The sequence below is a fragment of the Oncorhynchus clarkii genome, chromosome 30, assembly GCF_045791955.1.
Source record: "Oncorhynchus clarkii lewisi isolate Uvic-CL-2024 chromosome 30, UVic_Ocla_1.0, whole genome shotgun sequence".
NCBI classification, from domain to species: Eukaryota; Metazoa; Chordata; class Actinopteri; order Salmoniformes; family Salmonidae; genus Oncorhynchus; species Oncorhynchus clarkii.
In genome coordinates, this window is record NC_092176.1 from 7,705,607 (window position 1) to 7,726,873 (window position 21,267).

Sequence of the window (21,267 nt, forward strand, 5' to 3'; positions counted from 1 at the left end):
ACCATTTTGACTTTGTAGCTAGCCCATCTAGCAAAAATCGTTCAGTTCTGCCTCCAGGGCAAGATTCATGACAATAAATGCCAACCTGCCAATTTTAGACGCCTGTGGCTAACTCTGACTTATTGAAAGAAATGTTTTTAAACTACAGTTTAAAGCAGAGGAATAGATAATGGTGTTTGTCTTCTCTGATAATTTGGGTTTCTTTCCTGGGTACAGACATGGCATCGTCATCCATCAAAGAGGTTAAAGTTAGTGTTGTTTCAGGGTTCTGCTACTTTCTCTGTAGGGCTGTATATTGATGTAATTTCCTGATGAGTGCCTCACTTCTGACGCCCACTCGGCTCCTCATAATCGCAGTGGTCAGCATATAAGTGTTGTCTCCACCAGCAATATTGCGAAGCGAAATAAAATCAATTCATTACCATGTTCATCTGAATGCAGAGTGGAATCCCCAGAAGGGTCAAGTTGTTACTGTATGTAAAATAACCCCAATAGAATCATTGCCGGCCCCCCTTGAAGGCCATGTGATTTTACCCTAGCCTGCTGTCTCCCAGACTCCAGACTTCTGACTTAAGACGTGTGAATGCTGTCTGGCAGCAGACAGGCCTCTCCAAATAGAAGACTGAGGAGTACAGGGGTGATCATTCCTGGAGTTTTTTCCTCCTTCCCTCGAGTGACTCTGAAATACAATCTGGGTGCCCTTTTGTTGGAGGAAGACTGAGTGGCGAGCGGCCCGAGTTTCTCCTCAACAAGGACGAGAAGGAGGAGGAGGAGGCCCAGTGTAGACTAATGAGAGAGAGAACAGAGGCTCGGCTCCTTCGGCCTCCTCGCCTCATTTTTCTTTCTCTGCACAGGCTTCCTGCTGGTCAGGTGATGGCAGTGCCAGCTGGGGTATCCAGCACTGATGGCCGCTGATTCATTTCACCCGGCCGGTGATTTATGGGCCGGCAAAAGGCACCGGGTGGAGCCAGCGCGCATGGCACCGGCCGCCAGAGTTAGTGCACTCTCCGGCTCCCGTCATGCTTTACAACACAGCGGGCTGGACTGTCTAATTTACGCTGGCAGACAGTCACATATATCACCCCCGTTTGGCCGATGAAGATTGGTGATGTTTGAAAGGGTCTGTGTACAGTCGATTTTACCCATGCTACTGCCTGCCTGCGAACCTGGACTGAACAGGACTTTTTTTAGTTGCTTTTGCTTCACCTTTTCTTTCAGTTTTTCTGTATATTCTTCCTTTTTCTATCTATCCTCTTTCTCTATGCTCTCTCTCTCTCTCTCTCTACCCCCCTTCTCCCCCTCTCCTCTCTCTCTGTCCCTCTACCTCCCACTCTCTCTGTGTGTGTCTCTCTGTCCCTCTCCCTCCCACTCTCACTGTGTGGATGTAATGTGAAGTGACTGCGGTGGAGGGAGGCACTCTCACGGGCCTACTCCGGCTCTTGAGGACTGGGCCCTTCTGCACGGGGGAAGCCCGGGGAGGTCACAGTAGGTAGCTCCCCCGAGCCGCGGCGTATTAATGCCTGCACTGACCTTGGCGATAAGAGTGGAGGCTTCAGGCACATGTTTGATTCATGAGCCCATCCTGAGTTGGCCCTGGGGGGGGGGGGGGCTTTCTTCCACTGGCTGTCCTTTTACTGGCAGAGCGAGAGAGGAGAGAGGAGTGCTGCTGGGGAGATCAGCACTGTCTGTCACAGAGGGGCTGGGGTGTGATGAAGGTACAGGGATGTCTGGGAGAGGGGCAGGGACCTATGAGCGGCCCCTATGTGGAACACATGCGATGGACTTAATGTCGAGTGGTGATGCGGTGAAGTGTTGAGGATTATTGGAATGGATGTCAGCGACGGCCCCCTCCCCCCCCCCCCTTCTGTCTCTCCTTCCCGCCTGCCTGCTTGTCTGCCTGCCTGGAGGAGGGAGTGTATGGGGTGGGGTTGGTTGGGTGGGAGGGAGACTTTGAAAGAGGGATGAGAGACTGGGTTGGGGGGGGGGGGCAGTTGACAGTTCAACTTGTGACATCTTTTTCAATGTTTTTATTTTCATGACTGACATGTTTTAGGCCTGGCAAGAGGCATGGATCTAAACTGAGATGGGATGGAAGATAGGGCTTTTAAGCGGACACAGTTTCGTTGCCAGCGCATATCTCCAAATTACATCCTCCAGAGTTTGGTTGGGGATTACCCCTGTCTAATCCTGACAAATGCTGCAGAGTGAAACGCCTCTCTGACAACAGAGCAAACGGCACAGCCTGTGATGACCATGGTGATCAGTTTAAACAAGTGTAAGACACAGGACGTACACTCGCCCACGCAAATAAATCTCAGGATGCTTCGGCTTCGCATTTGCTCGGGCTGAAAATACAAAGGGAAATTGAGATGTTTATTTTGAACTGGCACAAAAAAAAATCCTACATTGTAATGACAGAGTGATGAACTAGACCTAATTAGTGATTCATTTGAGAGTTTCACCATATAGTCACTGGAATATAAGCTAAAAAACCAAAGCAAAACATCTGACCAAGCTTTTATGCTTTAAGAAAATAGTGATTTTCCAAAGGCACAGATCTCAGTAATTACATAGACGCACACAGAGACATCCATCCTTGAAGTATCTTGCCAAAATATACATCAGCTCCGAATGCCAGCTGTTTGAACAGCGCTATGTAATTCATAATCCCGATTAGTGTTCTATTCAGTCACCCAAAAATCCGTACACGCCTCAAAGAAACTTGTCAAGGCTTTTCAGTGTGCGTCGCATATTTACACTCAAGTTGATGCGTGCCAATCCTACTGCTATCAAAAAACGAGTGACAGTCCACGTTTCACAAGTCCCATTGCTGTCACCTCATTCTGCCTGTCACTAATCTTTCACAGCTATTTGCAGTTTTAATATGAATCTCAAATCCCCTTTCCTCTCTCTCTCTCTCGCCTCTCTCCCTCTCTCTTTGTTCTTCTTTTGTGGTTTGCTGGAGAGCTGAGATCGGGGTATAGAGTGATCCGTCTCATTCCTCAGTGCGTTCCCATGGTGGTGCTTTTGTTTTTGCTAAACTGGTGCCCCCCGGATTTAAAGGGAAAATAATCTTTCTTTGGTTGTCTTTTTTGTTTTGAAAGCCCGCCTGAAAAGCGATCTGTTGATTCTTCTCTCATCTTTCACAGATTAAGTTGAAATTGAAGGAGAATTTGAGGCTAACGTCTGTTTATGCTTGTGCATGCTAAGGCAGGGGTAATGTTGGCATTGTTTTTTTACGTTATGGGTTTTAGGTTCTGTTTATTTAGCAAATCTCCTTTTTGGCTCTGCTTAGTCGACATCGTTTTTGGGCGGATTTCCTTTTGAACACCGTTCTGCATCAGAAGAGGATATCAGCCTGAGAGCCATTCTAAATCTTATGTGCATGACACTTTAAGATGTAAAGATGTCTGTTGGATTTAATACGTTCAATAAAATCTTTGAGTCCAATATGTTTGAGTTCCTCCCCCACCCCCCCACCCCCAGCCATCAGTGTCAGATGGCAGACTAATGCTGAGATTAATGAAGCCATTGCTTTAGTCAGAAAATCAATAGTCACTCGAAACAGTAGACATATCTCGGTGGGATTGGATGCTGACCCAGTTCCCATGCAATGACCTATCCTAACCCACGGAGTATTGTCTGATGCTCACAACATCTGCTACACTATACGATACATTTTATATTTACTATATGTTGCAAAACCACTTGAAAATACAATACAAAGAAGAACAGAGACTAGATGACAGGGAATTGGGGCAGCTGTAATTTAGAGGGGGTTTGTGAGTGGGAACAAGCACCACAGAGAATACCTGGATTTACTAATGCTTTACACAAATAGGAAGACCAATTCTACATCATTTCAACATCCACTAAAGATAGGTAGGAAGGATGGACTGAGATGTTAACCTGGCTTTGGCATGAAACCTCCTGTCTTATTGTTGGATCTCCTTAGTTTGTGAACGACCCAACGGCGTCTGTGCTGGATTGGGGCCACTGAGAGGCCAGCTGTCCTGGGAGGTCGAAGCAGGCACATGAAACACTCACATGCACACCTACACTGATACCCACAGACATATACACACTGTACATTTCCGTCAGAACCCATGAACAGCATATTACATTATTATTACTTTAGTGGCTTCTGAAATGAACCCACTACAATTCAAATGTATAGCTTTGGAGTGCATGTTGAAGCAAGATGAGTAGGAAACTAATTCTGATTTTCCAGCTTGAGCAGCATGCGCGAGCCACTATGGGCTTTGGGGGAACTGAAGGTGTGCATCCTCAGATCACCCACATCCATATAAAAACAGTCGTTTTACCTAGAGATGAGGGATATAAATTGATATATCGTATCATTCTGACAGTATCGCAACATTTTCCAGTATTTCTCCTTCGTCACTTGTTCGCAAACCTTTTTTTTTAAATTTGTTTTCGGCACTTTTATTTGACTGATCAAAACTGGTTTTCTCGGTGCTCTCTCTTGTTCCTCTGCAGCAGACATATGTTGAGCAATATGTTTGGAGCATCGAATCGCAATACGGAAAGAATCGTGAGTATCGCAATACATATTGTATTGGCACCTAAGTATCGTGATACTGTTGTATCGTGAGGTCCCTGGCAATTCCCTGCCCTAGTTTGTCTTTCCCAGCTCTTTGGAGGAACTGTGAACTAACATACCCCCACTGCTTTAGCATTTATTAGGATCTTCATGTCATGATTTCCGTGATCAAGCCACATCCTATGTAAGCTACCCCAAAGTAGAAGTTGTAAGACATTTCTGTGTGTAGGGAGACCAGGGAATTTACCCCAAAACTTTGTAGCAACAGTAATGTGCTACCTTACTTCTTTCAACGAAGTGCTTCGTTTGACATATTGTATTGGCACCTAAGTATCGTGATAATGTTGTATCGTGAGGTCCCTGGCAACTAGGGATGTGGTTCACCTTATTTTTTCTCGACCACCAGGCCCCCACCCAGATTTTTAATATTGTTACTGTCTCACGGCTGGGTGGGGGCCTGGTGGTCGAGAGAAAATAAGGTGAACCACATCCCTGGTTGGTTTACACAGAGGCCAATACCATAAATGACAATGAGGGGTAAGTCAGAGGAATGGTGTAGAGTAGACAATAGGCATCCCCCAAAGCCCACAGAATACCAATACAAAACACAACCTGGTCCTGGTAGGCTAAACCCCCCCCCCAAAAAAAATAAATATTTGCAGACAAATTTGCTGGATATCATTCCTGTTTCATCTAATAGGTTTATTTTTGAATTATTCAGATATGTTGTACTATATGTGTACTGTGCACAGTGCCTTCAGAAAGTATTCACACCCCTTTGACTTTTTCCACATTTTGTTGTGTTACAGCCTGAATTTAAAATGGATTAAACATAGCTTTTTTTTGTCACTGACCCACACACAATATCCCATAATGTCGAAGTAGAATTATGTTTTAAAACATTTTTACAAATAAATGAAAAGCTGAAATGTCTTGAGTCAATCAGTATTCAACCCTTTGTCATTGAAAAACCTAAAATAAGTTCAGGAGTAAAAATAATGTGCTTAACAAATCACATAGTAAGTTGTATGGACTAATAGTGTTTAACATGATTTCTGAGTGACTACCTTCATCTCTGTACCCCACACATACAGTTATCTGTAAGGTTCCTCAGTCAAGCAGTGAATTTCAAACACAGATTAATAAACCACAAAGACCCATGGAGGTGTTTCAATGCCTCACAAAGAAGGGAACCTATTGGTAGATGGGTAAAAATAAAAAAGCAGACATTGAATATCCTTTTCAGCATGGTGAAGTTATTAATTACACTTTGGATGGTGTATCAATACACCCAGTCACTACAAAGATACAGGCGTCCTTCCTAACTCGGTTTCCGTAGAGGAAGGAAACCGTTCAGGGATTTCACCATGAGGTTAATGGGGACTTTAAAACAGTTGAATGGCTGTGATAGGAGAAAACTGAGGATGGATCACAATACTAACCTAAATGACAGAATGAAAAGAAGGAAACCTGTACAGAATTTTAAAAATCCAAAACATGCATCCTGTTTGCAACAAGACTTGTTTGCAACAAGTAATACTGCAAAACAAGTGGCAAAGCAATTAACTTCGTCCTGAATACAAGTGTTTTTGTATGTTTGAGGCAAATCCAATACAACACATCACTGAGTACCACTATCCATATTTTTAAGCATAGTGGTGGCTGCTTCATGTTGTGGGTATGCTTGTAATCGTTAAGGAGTTTTTCAGGATAAAAAAATACATGGAATAGAGCTAAGCACAGGCAAAATTCTAGAGGAAAATCTGGTTTAGTCTGCTTTCCACCTGACACTTGGAGATGAATTCACATTTCAGCAAGACAATAACCTAAAACACAAGGCCAAATCTACACTGGAGTTGCTTGCCAAATCTACACTGGAGTTGCTTAGCAAGAAGACAGTGAATGTTCCTGAGTGGCCGAGTTACAGTTTTGACTTACAGTGCCTTCAAAAAGTATTCACAACCCTTGATTTATTCTGCATTTTGTTGTTTTACAGCCTGAATTCAAAGTTGATTCAATATATTTTTTTCTCACCCATCTACACACAATAAACCATAATAAAAAAAAAGTGAAAGCATGTTTTTAGCAATGTTAGCAAATCTATTTAAAATGGAATACAGAAATATCTCATTTACGTAAGTATTCACATGACTGAGTCAATACATGTTAGAATTCCCTTTGGCAGCGACTATAGCTGTGAGTCTTTCTTTCTGGGTAAGTCTCAAATTCTTTTGCCTACCTGGATTGTACAATTTTTTAATTTTTTAAATATTTTTGCCCATCTACAAATAGGTGGCCTTCTTTGCGAGGCATTCAAAAATCATGTTAAAGACTAGTATTGCACACCGAGGGAGTCCATGCAGCTTTTTATGTGACTTCTATGGTAGAAAAATTACAAGATTGATTTAATACTGTTTATGCAATTGATTTATGATGCCTTGGTGATAGAATCTACAGTAAGGTGCACTATTTGCGGGATTTACTGGTCACTTCAATAGCATTGGGTCTATGTTACTGACTGAAATCTGGGTTTGTAATTGTAGTTCAACTATTGCCATGGTTTTCTTAGCTAGATACAGCAGACAGTGTTTGTTTTAAGATGTAAACTGAACAATTTTACGTTTTTGTGTTGCCTAATCACCTGATAGGATGGGCTACCGAGAATGGTGTCATCATTTAAATCACTGAATCAAAATGAATAATACGGATATGAACTGTATATATGCTTGTCGACAATGGCAAGTGTTTGTTTTATTACCTGTAGTCTAATCAGAAGGGACTGTTACCTAAATCTAATTCCTTCTAATAACTGCTGATTGGCAATTGTGATCGAGCTGTAACCATGATTATGATAAAACAAGACGACAACACCAATGGATTGAAGTTGTGGGTAGTAAGAGGCTGTAGTATTGTGAACTATTTTAGCTCACACTGAAATGTTTCTTTTCCCTTCAGAATTGGCTGATGTATTTTACAAAGTTGGCGCATTGCATGTTAATCTTTAAAATAATAGATGTTTAAGAAGTGTGAAGCAGAAAGGGAATATCCTATAGAGGTTGGTATTACAACTATAGAGTATTATTGTTTGGGTAGACTGAAATGAAATCAATGCCTTCTAATAATGTGAATGGAAATATGTTATTAGTTATTAGTGTTTTTTGGATGGACTCTAATAATGCCATGTTTAAGTCCGCGGGTGAAAGCGAGAGAAACACTCACTTGAAGGGGTTGAATGACCTCTGAACTCTGTTCTGACTTTTTGGTGATGCCTGATCACCTTCACTAGAGAGCCCAGAAACATTGGCAAAGATTTATATGTAATATGTAAATACTCATAATTACAGATAAGTTTATAATTAATAGTTCTATGTGTGATTCGGACCACAAGAAGGACAGACCTGTCTCTAGTCTATTTTACTATGACCTATATATTTTGGGATACAATTATTTCCTTATGGAGTTATTATTAAGGGTAGTAATTCTAATTTGATTTGTTGTGTCAAAATGGGGGAATTACCAGTCCTCTGAGGTTTTTTGGATTGAAGATTACACACCTCGAGTGATATGTAGGAGTGTAGCGAGTGATATATGAAGGAGTGTATTGTTGTGTTGTTTGTTCTGTTTCCATTTTGTTTCAATACAAATCTCACCAGATTGGGTCTGCTGGATGATCGGGATTTCTCTCTAAGGATAAGCCCTCTAACTTCCTGACCCTGTGACTCTGTGATGAGGTCGACAGTGTGATAAGGGAGTATAAGACAATTTGAAAAAATGGTTTCAACAGAATGTGTTATTTTCTTTGACATTTGTCTTAGAAATTTGTATTAGGAATATTGGCAGTAGTAATAATTTGTCATTCAGTAAATCATTTGTCTGGATTTCTTGAATCGGAAATGCCTAAACTAAATTGTTTTGATCTGTCCTCTTTCGAGGTTATGGCAAATGTGACCACAGATGGTATCTAGATGCATGGCAGGGACAATTGGACCAAGGAACGGTGTGGACCTCAAACCCTCTCTAACCGGCTGAGGCAATGGCGAAAATGACGTTCAGTATGGTCCTTCACCACTTCTACCTGAGACCTGAGTCCAAGCCGACAACCTGTACACAGCATCCAGTCGAAGCTATCAACTGCCTTTTCTCTCATGCTTTTTCTCTCAGGAGTGCGACATGAGTCCACGTGGAGGGAGCATGGAGAGATATCATGTCCGAATTTCCCTCATGCTGCTGGTATACTGTTTGACAAATGGACAAGACATAATGGGTGGTAAAGGAGGTGGCGGCCCAGGTGAGACATGGACATTGTCATGGGTATTGTCATGAGACATCGGGACATTGTAATGGGCCATCCACTTTGAACTGTGAAGTTATCTTGAAAAAGACAATGAAGAGACGCCAGAAGAAGGAGTGCCTGAAGGGGGATTGGTCAACTGTGCCCATAATTGATTTAGTTTATTTGGGGTATCAGGTTGATTTTGGAGGTCTACACACTGCACAATTTATAGTAATTTAGACTAAGAATGCATTGAGATACTGATCTGTAATTATAACCCTGAGGAAAAAGTTAACGCTAGAATAATAAGAATGTTATGACTCTCTTGGATGAGGATCCAAGGCTCAGATCAGCGTGGCAATGGCTGACGAATGCCAGAACTCCTCTCACCTACAGAAGACGAGAGAGGGGGCTGGGCCGGTTATGGTCACCATCACACCATGTCGTAAATCAAGCTGGAGAGAACTATTTCTTGCTCTCTAGTATTGGGATCGGAATGTCTTAGTCTAAGAGAGACTTTTGCACCCCAAAAACTCTAATGTCCAAGAGTGAACTTTGGAACAATATTTCTAACATCCAAATGTGGAAAATGGTCAGTGGGGACCTAAAGAATAATAATGTCATGTTGCTTTTCATTATGTGACGTTATTAAAAACTGTATGAACCAAATACTGTAACTTAGGAAGGAAGCCCACTTTATCTGTCAAGTTTCTATCCGATACGTTGTCTATGTGATATGAAACTATGGTTGTTAAGATAGGAAGGTGATTTTAGGAGTCATAAGAGATTACTTCTAATCATATCCTTTGCACATTAAGTAGCAACGCCCCGAATGAGGTCAGAGAGTTTGTCAGTGTGATGGAACTGCCATTTTCGACCAGAGTGCTTAAAAGGACTGGGTAATAATTAACATATCATACCAGAAGATGTGAGATTGTGGTCCACATGTTGAAATGGTTGGAAACTCAATACGAGGTGAAGAAGATAAACTCACCAGACTATACCCGAACATGAACAGGCTGCAGCTTAGTTGTCTAGTCTCCAATGGGCTGTTTTTGTTCAGAACTTGTTCTTAGCTTGTGTGGATAGTCAGAGTTTGACCCCCTTTACACGGAGAGCCAAGATAGACAACGAACGAAGACATTCAACAAGTAAATACATTTGTTATTTTCTTACCCAAACGTGCAGCGGTTCATGTGCAAGGTATGTGATTAATGTGAGAATGTATCCATGATAAATGTCCCTTTTTCTTCCTCTCTATCCCTCTTCCCCTCCCCCTCCATTTATGTTGTAACAAGCGTCATATCTTGTCAGTTCAGGGACTTTTTAGGGACTTTTGTCTCTTGTACAGTTGAAGTCAGAAGTTTACATACACTTAGGTTGGAGTCATTAAAACTCGTTTTTCAACCACTCCACAAATTTATTTTTAACAAACTATAGTTTTGGCAAGTTGGTTAGGACAAGTAATTTTTCCAACAATTGTTTACAGACAGATTATTTCACTTATAATTCACTGTCTCACAATTCCGGTGGGTCAGAAGTTTACATATACTAAGTTGACTGTGCCTTTAAACAGCTTGGAGAATTCCAGAAAATTATGCCATGTCTTTAGAAGCTTCTGATAGGCTAATTGACATAATTTGAGTCAATTGGAGGTGTACCTGTGGATATATTTCAAGGCCTACCTTCAAACTCAGTGCCTCTTTGCTTGACATCATGGGAAAATCTAAAGAAATCAGCCAAGACCTCAGAAAAAAAATTGTAGACCTCCAGAAGTCTGGTTCATCCTTGGGAGCAATTTCCAAATGCCTGAAGGTACCACGTTCATCTGTACAAACAATAGTACGCAAGTATAAACACCATGGGACCACGCAGCCGTCATACCACTCAGGAAGGAGATGAGTTCTGTCTTCTAGAGATTAACGTACGTTGGTGCGAAAAGTGCAAATCAATCCCAAAACAACAGCAAAGGACCTTGTGAAGATGCTGGAGGAAACAGGTACAAAAGTATCTATATCCACAGTGAAACAAGCTCTATATTGGCATAACCTGAAAGGACGCTCAGCAAGGAAGAAGCCACTGCTCCAAAACTGCCAGAAAAAAGACAGACCACGGTTTGCAACTGCACATGGGGACAAAGATCATACTTTTTGGAGAAATGTCCTCTGGTCTGATGAAACAAAAATAGAACTGTTTGGCCATAATGACCATCATTATGTTTGGAGGGAAAATGGGTGAAGCTTGCAAGCCGAATAACACCATACCAACCATGACGCACGGTGGTGGCAGCATCATGTTGTGGGGTGCTTTTCTGCAGAAGGGACTGGTGCACTTCACAAAATAGAATGCATCACGAGGAAGGAAAGTTTTGTGGATATATTGAAGCAACATCAGTCATGAAGTTAAAGCTTGGTCGCAAATGTGTCTTCCAAATGGACAATGACCCCAAGCATACTTCCAAAGTTGTGGCAAAATGGCTTAAACCTCTCTGGGATATACCTGGCCAAAAGCCATGGAAAATGCAGTGCGCCAAATTCAAATAAATTACTATAAAAATCAAACTTTCATTAAATCACAGATGCAAGATAGCAAATTAAAGCTACACTTGTTGTGAATCCAGCCAACATGTCAGATTTCAAAAAGGCTTTTCAAGGGGAAAGCAAACGATGCTATTATCTGAGGATAGCACCTAAACAGAGAAACCATATTTCAACCCTGCAGGCGCGACACAAAACGCAGACATTTAAATATAATTCATGCCTTACCTTTGACGAGTTTCTTTTGTTGGCACTCCAATATGTCCCATAAACATCACAAATGGTCCTTTTGTTTGATTAATTCCGTCGATATATATCCAAAATGTCAATTTATTTGGCGCGTTTGATCCAGAAAAACACCGGCTCCAACTTGCTCAACGTGACTACAAAATATCTCAAAAGTTACCTGTAAACTTTGCCAAAACATTTCAAACTACTTTTGTAATACAACTTTAGGTATTTTTTAACGTAAATAATCAATAAAATTGAAGATGGGATGATCTGTGTTCAATACAGTAAGAAAACAAACTGAAGCATGCTTTCTGGTCACGAGCCTCTATCTAACAGTACACTTCAAGTGACTCTCGTTCAAGATGGCCGTACTTTTTCATTACACAAAGGAATAACCTCAACCAATTTCTAAAGACTTTTGACATCCAGTGGAAGCGATAGGAACTGCAAGAAGGTCCGTTAGAAATCTGGATTCCCAATGAAAACTCATTGAAGAGAGAGTGACCTCAAAAGAAAAATCTGAATGGTTTGTCCTTGGGGTTTCGCCTCCTAAATAAGTTCTGTTATACTCACAGACATGATTCAAACCGTTTTAGAAACTTCAGAGTGTTGTCTATTCAAATATACTAATATGCATATCTTATCTTCTGGGCATGAGTTGCAGGCAGTTGAATTTGGGAATGCATTTCATCCGGACGTGAAAATACTGCCCCCTGTCACCAAGAAGTTAAGGACAACAAAGTCAAGGTACTGGAGTGGCCATCACAAAGCCCTGACCTCAATCCCATAAAAAAATGTGTGGGCAGTACTGAAAAAGTGTGTGCGAGCAAGGAGGCCTACATACCTGACTCAGTTACACCAGCTGTGTCAGGAGGAATGGGACAAAATTCACCCAACTTATTGTGGGAAGCTTGTGGAATGCTAACCAAAATGTTTGAACCAAGTTAAACAATTTAAAGGCAATGCTACCAAATACTAATTGAGTGTATGTAAACTTCTGACCCACTGGGAATGTGATGAAAGAAATAAAAGCTGAAATAAATCTCTCTCTCTACTATTATTCTGACATTTCACATTATTAAAATAAAGTGGTGATCCTAACTGACCTAAGACAGGGAATTTTTACTAGGATTACATGTCAGCAATTGTGAAAAACTGAGTTGAAATGTATTTGGCTAAGGTGTATGTAAACTTCCGACTTCAACTGTAAGTGTGTATGTGTATTCTGTGTTATTATTTAGTTGGTTAGTAAATTAATTATTAAACCAATTTGTGTAGTACTGAATAATCAGCAAAGGGGTTCTTGGGGCTCGGGTTCTTGCGGATCCAAGAAGGTTACGACTGTTCAGAATGAGAACTGATATGAGGTAATGATTAATAAGTGACTGTTATCGATATATAATGAATATAAATCTTCTTGAGTTTAATTCGGGAGATGGTATCTCATTAAATACCTTGTTCCATGGTGCCCCAAATTCATAATGAGTTAGTTGTTGCATGATTAATTTAATCGGGTAACAATTAAACATAGTTAGTGGATTGAATAAATAACAATCATCAGATTGATGAAAGTCACGTCACAACAACATATTCATCTTGTATGTTAATAGAAATGTACATTCTGCCTATGTTGATGTGTGTTAAGTTGAGGGTTTTAACTTTGAGTGATAGAACTAACGTGAATCACTAAGCATTGTCATTCTAAATTTGGGTTGGATAATTAATTGGGTTTTAATTCTGATTTGGAAACTGAAAGATTTTTTTTGTAAACTGACTGATTTGAGTACGTTTTTAGTATGTTAATAACGATATGAATGTTTTATGGGTTGATTGTTTTGATTGTTGTTATGCTAATGGTGACGTGTGCTGAGAAGTTGTGCTAATGGTGACGTGTGCTGAGAAGTTGTGCTAATGGTGACGTGTGCTGAGAAGTTGTGCTAATGGTGACGTGTGCTGAGAAGTTGTGCTAATGGTGACGTGTGCTGAGAAGTTGTGCTAATGGTGACGTGTGCTGAGAAGTTGTGCTAATGGTGACGTGTGCTGAGAAGTTGTGCTGATGGTGACGTGTGCTGAGAAGTTGTGCTAATGGTGACGTGTGCTGAGAAGTTGTGCTAATGGTGACGTGTGCTGAGAAGTTGTGCTAATGGTGACGTGTGCTGAGAAGTTGTGCTAATGGTGACGTGTGCTGAGAAGTTGTGCTAATGGTGACGTGTGCTGAGAAGTTGTGCTAAAGCTGTTGACATTGTTCTCACCATGCCCTGCTGAGTGGAGAGGGGGAACCCTCTGATCCTGAGAGTGAAACTGATCCTCATTTATTTGACTTATATCCATCACCAAATGACCTTTTAACGATAATGATAATGCTTAGGAACTATAGCAGGTTTGTGATAATGACACAGAGTCCATAGGCGATGCCCTTGTAAACAGTGGGATCATGACGCTTGTCCTGGGTCGGATTGATGCCTCGTGTTTTTCTACATTTTGAATTGTCTTTTTGAAACTTGTAATTATATTTTAAGTTGAGACAAGTCTCAAAATGGGGGATTATGGTAGACAAATTACAAGATTATATTTTAATACTGTTTGTGCATCGAATAGCTTTGATGAATACTCTCTCTTCTGTGTCTGTGGGACTGAGTTGGGACTCTGGGGCTTGGCGCTGGCAATTGATTTACGATGCCTTGGTGATACAGCCTGCATTCCATTGAATGGCTAGTATCTCTGTGTTAAGGGGAGCTTGTATAAACAAGCAGTAAATGACCTAGAGACAGAAACCTGAAGCAAGTCTGTTGCTTGATAGCACTATGTACCTTTGTATAATTCTATACATCTCTTGTTTGTCATTAACATTCAGGAGGATGTACTTCGCTATAAAATGCTGTGGCTCAAATCTGCTTGTTGAGCTCTCGGCATCACACTTCCGAGTGTGAGTGTGACCGACCAGCTTTATTATTGTAAAGAAGGATGATTGTTTGAAGAAATTAGAAAGTTTCTCTCCTTTGAATCAGAAATATTCCATGACATTTCTTAAGCACATTTTTACTCTTGAACTTATTTTGTCTTTCCATAACAAAGGGGTTGAATACTTATTGACTCAAGATATTTCAGTTTAAAAAATTTAAGTCATTTGTAAAAATGTCTAAAAACACAATTCCACTTTGACGTTATGGGGTATTGTGTGTAGGCCAGTGCCCCCAAAAATGCATTTATTCCATTTTAAATTCAGGCTGTAGAGCTGTAGGTGTCACTGAGAGTCTCCCTTTTTCAATGGTGGAGTCATATTAGTGTGTAACCCAACCCGTTTGGACGCGACAGATAGAAGTTGGCACATCGGCGGTACTGATTTTGTGGGGGTCATAGAGCAAAACGGAGAACACCAAACCTTTCGGACCCTACCTACGGATGTTTCCGTCAGAAGAGTGGTGGATTTAGACGCAAAAAAACTGACATCTTTAGCTTAAGGACCTGTTATCAAATATGAATAATGAGCACGTACATGTATATACTTCATTTAATGGTTAACAAACTGTCAATGTTTATAAGCAGTTTATAAGCAGACCTTCAAAAACAATACTGTATTGCTTAATGGGATTTTTTTTATTTCTCTTCCCATTTGTTCCATGACACTAGTTTCTTTCTTGTTGCATCATTAATGTACATTACTTCTCACCATTTCCCCCTGTTCTGCTTTGTCATTATGAAACAATTCATGCGAGCCCTAAAATTGGCTTTAGTGGAATAGCACATTTGAGGAGCATAACGCTAACCCAGTTTGTCATTAACACTCCATTGTTTCCGCAGCCTCATTAAAGCAGCACTATTAGACGATGATGCCACCACACTCTGTGTGTACATGAACGTTCCACTAAGGCGTCTGTGAGAATTACATTGGGACTCACAGATTCCGTTGATAATGTACGTGGGCACTCAGACGGACTCTACTTAAACCAATCCCCTTCATTGCGCTCTGCAGTAATGCAATTAGGTGATATTCTCATTGGCACAATGGGAGCAGAGCGGGCCAGGGAGAAGAAAGGAGGGGGGGGGGGGTGGCAGACAATTGCAGGCTGCACCCAGTCTATTTTTGTCAATTCAACAGTTGCCATCTCATCATGCTGGAGAGTAGCGTGTTTGGGGACGGTTCAGTGCGTAATAACGTGAAGCTCAGAGCTACAGGGAGAAACAGCTGGGACAGTCAGCTCGCTCTGCTCAGGCACATGTGGATAATGGATAAATCTCATGCCATCGCTGATGCGTTTGCACAAGTTAGAGGGAGTAGAGAAGGGCGTGGAGGGAGACAGGTTATGTTAAATTAAATGTGGAGTGAATGTATAATGAACTGTTAAGGACGGGGGGAGGGGGAGCAAAGCCACATGGCCAACTAAAGGGGTTACTCCACAAACCTCTTTCACCCCTCAGAGAGGAGTCCTGGTGAGGGAGAGGGTTTGTGTGTGTTTGTGGGGTGATCATGTGCTGGTTGAATTGAGCGTTTTCATAATTTTAGGTCAAACCTCACCCCAGGCCCCTGACCATCTGCTCCTGGGATGGTGGCCAAGGAAGTGCCACAGGGCAGGGAAGCAAGAAGAGCGCTGGCCCTCTGGAGGAGGACGCCACCATGCATGCCAGGGAGCTGGGTGGGCGAGCAGACTCTGAGACTGAGTTAGTGAGAGCAGTAGTGGTGCTTGGGTAAGATTACCTATGTGTTACGATAATTGCGTTGCTTGCTCTGTAACTTGTTCATTCATATGCCTTGCGACTGTGATATATAGGCCTAAAGGCAGAGACAATAAGAAAACACAGTGGCATAATACATTTAACCACACCTTTGTTTAATCACAAAACCGGAGAGCAACCTCTGTCCGATGAAGAACCACCTACAGCATAGTCAAGCAAGTTAATGTTTCCGACTGTCTGGTCCATAGATAGATGGCCTACACATAGAGACAGAGGGGCGCTGTTTTGCTTGATCGGATGCTTTCTCCAGAGAGAAAAAATGGTGAAACACAATGTCCAAAGATAAATTGTATACGTTTTTGGTCAAGCCTGCCTCCCTTGGCATCCATGAATACACACAAGAGAGAGAGACAGAGAGACAGAGAGACAGAGAGACAGACAGACAGAAAGAAAGAAAGAAAGAAAGAAAGAAAGAAAGAAAGAAAGAAAGAAAGAAAGAAAGAAAGAAAGAAAGAAAGAAAGAAAGAAAGAAAGCTGAGATCAAGAACAGCCCCGCACCGCTCTGAGGGTGTGTCTGAAATGTCCACTAAGCGGGAAGTGGTCTAAAGTTGTGCACATTATAGGGAATAGGATGCCATTTCACAGCCTGACTCTACACTCCGCCAGCTTGGTGTTTCACGTGTTCTCCCTTTTTACTAGCCTCCTCCAGGGACCCTCTCTGGGCTAGAATGGATGACTGCCTGCGCCCGCTGCATTAGACGCATTAATCCCCACTCTTGTCATACAGGAAATGATGAATTGGGAGCGTCAGCGCTGGACTCACCTTTGTTGTCATTTGAACAGAATCAAAGATTTAAATCACAGGCACTGCACCTGGTAATGGGAGGGGGCTGGCATTCTAATACGGCGTGTGACAGAGCTGCACTGCTTCCTGCTGATTTAATAACTCTGGGATCCATGAGGGGTGTAGTGGGGGGTGGCGCTGGGCTAAATGAACATTTGAGCACCGTCTCGAAAAACAATGATTGCCGGATGAAATGGCAGTTGCCCTCGTTTCTTTGGTAAATGTGCCCGTTCTCTCTCGGCGTATTACAAGTCGCCCAAGTTTTGGCTGTCAATGTCGGGCCCTTTTTAGCGGTTGCCGTGCCGTTCCCAATTATCTGGATCCCGACTTGACGTGGCTATTGGCACAGAGATTTCTGGCACGTGCAGGATTTTTTGGCGGGGGGACGTAGATGATGCCCACTCTGCTTCCCACATGGCTTCTGCTCAGGGTTCCCACTGCTCCACTGCCGTTTTCCTCTCATTGACATGGAGGGGGGAAACTTTGTTGTACACTAAAGATATGGTCGACGTGTTCGAACTATGCATTCCATGCCTCAAGCGTGTAGCCTACACAAAAAGACATTGACATGTTCGTTCCCTCGTTGTTGTCTGTTGTAACAGTACCTTCAGGCAAGCAGATGGAACACAAAGCAAGACACATGCAGGCAGTCAAAAGAGCTTTTATTTTCTCATCATTGCAAACATTAGCTAGTTATTTATTCAGCAACTCTCGCTACGATGTTGCAGAATAACTGTGAAATAGTAGGCAGTCTACAGCAATAGTTGACAAACAATGTAAGGAATAGACTATATCCAAAGGTAAATGTGTACTATTGATATCATGAATTTGGCATCCTATTTATAGGACGGGTAACTAAACGTCCAGAGATCCAATCAACCATTGATGAATGATAGTATACCTAACTACACGTTGAAATGATGGTGTCCTTTGTTGGGCAAATCAGATGTCATTGTAGCCTACATGAACCCAATCCCACTCTGAATTGACTTTCACATACAGCTTGTGTAAGAAAAGTTAGAAGAGTTACTTTCAACTATTCAATGTTATTTACATAGTCTACGCAAATTAGTATGGAAGCTGATCCATGTTTAAATGTGTTGACATGATAGCTCAGCTGAAACAAACACAGCTTGTTTCCAATGCTAAGCAGGGTACATAGAGGAAGGCATCTGGATGGTAGACTTGTTCTCACTGAAGTGTGTTTCCCCTCCTATTCCAGAAGGAGTTCAGGCAGAAATTGTGGGACTGTGGCTCCACATTTTATTTCAAGATAGCTTTTTATTTCGGTTGATGTTGAAACAATGACGTTGATTCAAAACATACCATTTCACTATCAACATTGAAACAAGGTCAAATAAAATGTCCCTTTCAAATCTAAAATTCGACTTCATTTCAACCACCCAATAAACTGCATATTGAAAATATTCTGAACAGAAATATAAACACAACATGCAACAATTTCAAAGATTTTACTGAGTTACAGTTCATATAAGGACATCAGTCAATTGAAATAAATTCATTAGGACCTAATCTATTAATTTCATATGACTGGGAATACAGATAAGCATCTGTTGGTCACAGATGTCTTTAAAAAAAAGTCAGAGGGCGGTTCAGAAAACCAGTCAGTATCTGGTGTGACCACCATTTGCCTCATACAGCGCGACACATCTCCTTCGCATACAGTTGATCAGTTTCTTGATTGTGGCCTGTGGAATGTTGTTCCACTCCACCTGTGGAAAATGCAATTGACTGGACATGTTTTGGAAAGGCACACACCGGTCTATATAAGGTCCCACAGTTGACAGTGCATGTCAGAGCAAAAACAAAGCCATGAGGTTGAAGGAATTGCCCGTAGAGCTCCGAGTCAGGATTGTGTCAAGACACAGATCTGGGGAAGGGCACCAAAACATTTCTGCGGCATTGAAGTTCCCCAAGAACACAGTGGCCTCCATCATTCTTAAATGGAAGAAGTTTGGAACCACCAAGACTCTTCCTAGAGCAGGCTGCCCGGACAAACTGAGCAATCGGAGGAGAAGGCAGGGAGGTGACCAAGATCCCGATAGTCACTCTGACAGAGCTCCAGAGTTCCTCTGTGGAGATGGGAGAACCTTCCAGAAGGACAACCATCTCTGCTGTACTCTACCAATCAGGCCTTTATGGTATAGTGGCCAGACGGAAGCCACTCCTCAGTAAATCGCACATGAAAGTTTGCTTGGAATTTGCCAAAAGGCACCTAAAGACTCTCACACCATGAAAACAAGATTCCCTGGTCGGATGAAACCTAGATTGAAGTCTTCGGCCTGAATGCCAAGCGTCACATCTGGAGAAAACCTGGCACCTTCCCTACGGTGAAGCATGATGGTGGCAGCATCATTCTGTGGGGATGTTTTTCAGCAGCAGGGATTGGGAGACTCGATTGGGATCAAGGGAAAGATGAATGGAGCAAAGTACAGAGAGATCCTTAATGAAAACCTGCTCCAGAGCACTCAGGACCTCAGACTGGTGTGAAGGTTGACCTTCCAACAGGACAACGACCCTAAGCACACAGCCAAGACAACACAGGAGTGGCTTTGGGACAAGTCTCTGAATGTCCTTGGATGGCCCAGCCAGTAACCAGACTGGAACCCGATCGAAAATGTCTGGAGAGACCTAAAGATATCTGTGCAGCGAAGCTCCCGTCCCAACCTGACGGAGCTTGAGAGGATATACAGAAAATAATGGAAAAAACTCCCCAAATACAGGTGTGCCAAGCTTGTAGCGCCATACCCAAGAAGACTTGAGGCTGTAACTACTGACAAAGGTGCTTCAACAAAGTACTGAGTATAGGGTCTGAATACTAATGTAATTGTGAGAGCATTGTATTTGGTACAAATCATTCCCCAAGCGCTAAACCTCAGCTGAATATGGTAATGAATGGTGTGGCTGTGGAACAAGTTGAGGTGACTAAATTACTTGGTGTTACCTTAGATTGTAAACTGTCGTGGTGAAAACATATAGATTCAATGGTTGTAAAGATGGCGCGAGGTCTGTCCGTAATAAAGAGATGTTCTGCTTTTTGGAGTCTACACTCCACATAACAAGCCCTGCAGGCTCTAGTTTTGTCTTATCTTATTGTCCAGCCACGTGGTCAAGTGCTGCTAAGAAAGGCCTAGTTAAGCTTCACAACTTGCTCTTCACGGTAATCAGCGTGCTAATATAAATACTATGCATGCCAGTCTCTCTTGGCTAAGAGTTGAGGAGAGACTGACTGCATCACGTCTTTTTATAAGAAACATGAATGTGTAGTGAATTCCAAATTGTTTGCATAGTCAACTTACCCACACGTCTGACACACACAATTACCCCACCAGACATGCCGACAGGTAACTTTTTCATAGTCCCAAAATCAAGAACCATTATTGCATGGAACTCCGGTTCATCTCAACTTGCTCAAATGAACAGAAAACCTGGTTTCAAAAAACAGATAAAGAAACACGCACAACGCCTCACCCCTATTTGACCTAGATATTTTGTGTGCATGTATTGATGTGTAGGCTATGTCTGCCGTTTTTAAATGTACAGTAGTTCTGTCCTTGTCTATTAATGTTCTGTATTATGTCATGTTTCATGTTCTGTGTGGACCCCGGGAAGAGTAGCTACGGCTTTCGCAACAGCTAATGGGGATCCTAATAAAATAACAAATACCCTCCTGTACACCCTGTTCACCAACAACTGTGTGGCCACGCACAACACCAAATCCATCGTCAAGTTTGCTGATGACAAGACGGTGGTCGGCCTAATCACCAACGGCGATGAGACAGCCTACAGGGAGGAGGTCATAGACCTGGCAGTGTGATGCCAGGACAACTACCTCTCCCTCAATGCCAGCAAGACCAAGGAGCTGAAACAACTTTGCATGGCCTGTCTGTCACGCTATATAATGATAGGAGACAGGCGCAGGAAAACGTAATAGGTGGTTTTTATTTCTCCACCCAAAATAAAGTATGTAATGAAAACGACGGGGATGATATATATATATATATATATATATAACACAGGGATGTAACCCAAACAAAGTGAGGTGTAAACCTGTAAATAATACACGGGACCAAACCCGTAATAACAAGTGCACAATAACACGTAGCATGAAAGCCAATACAAC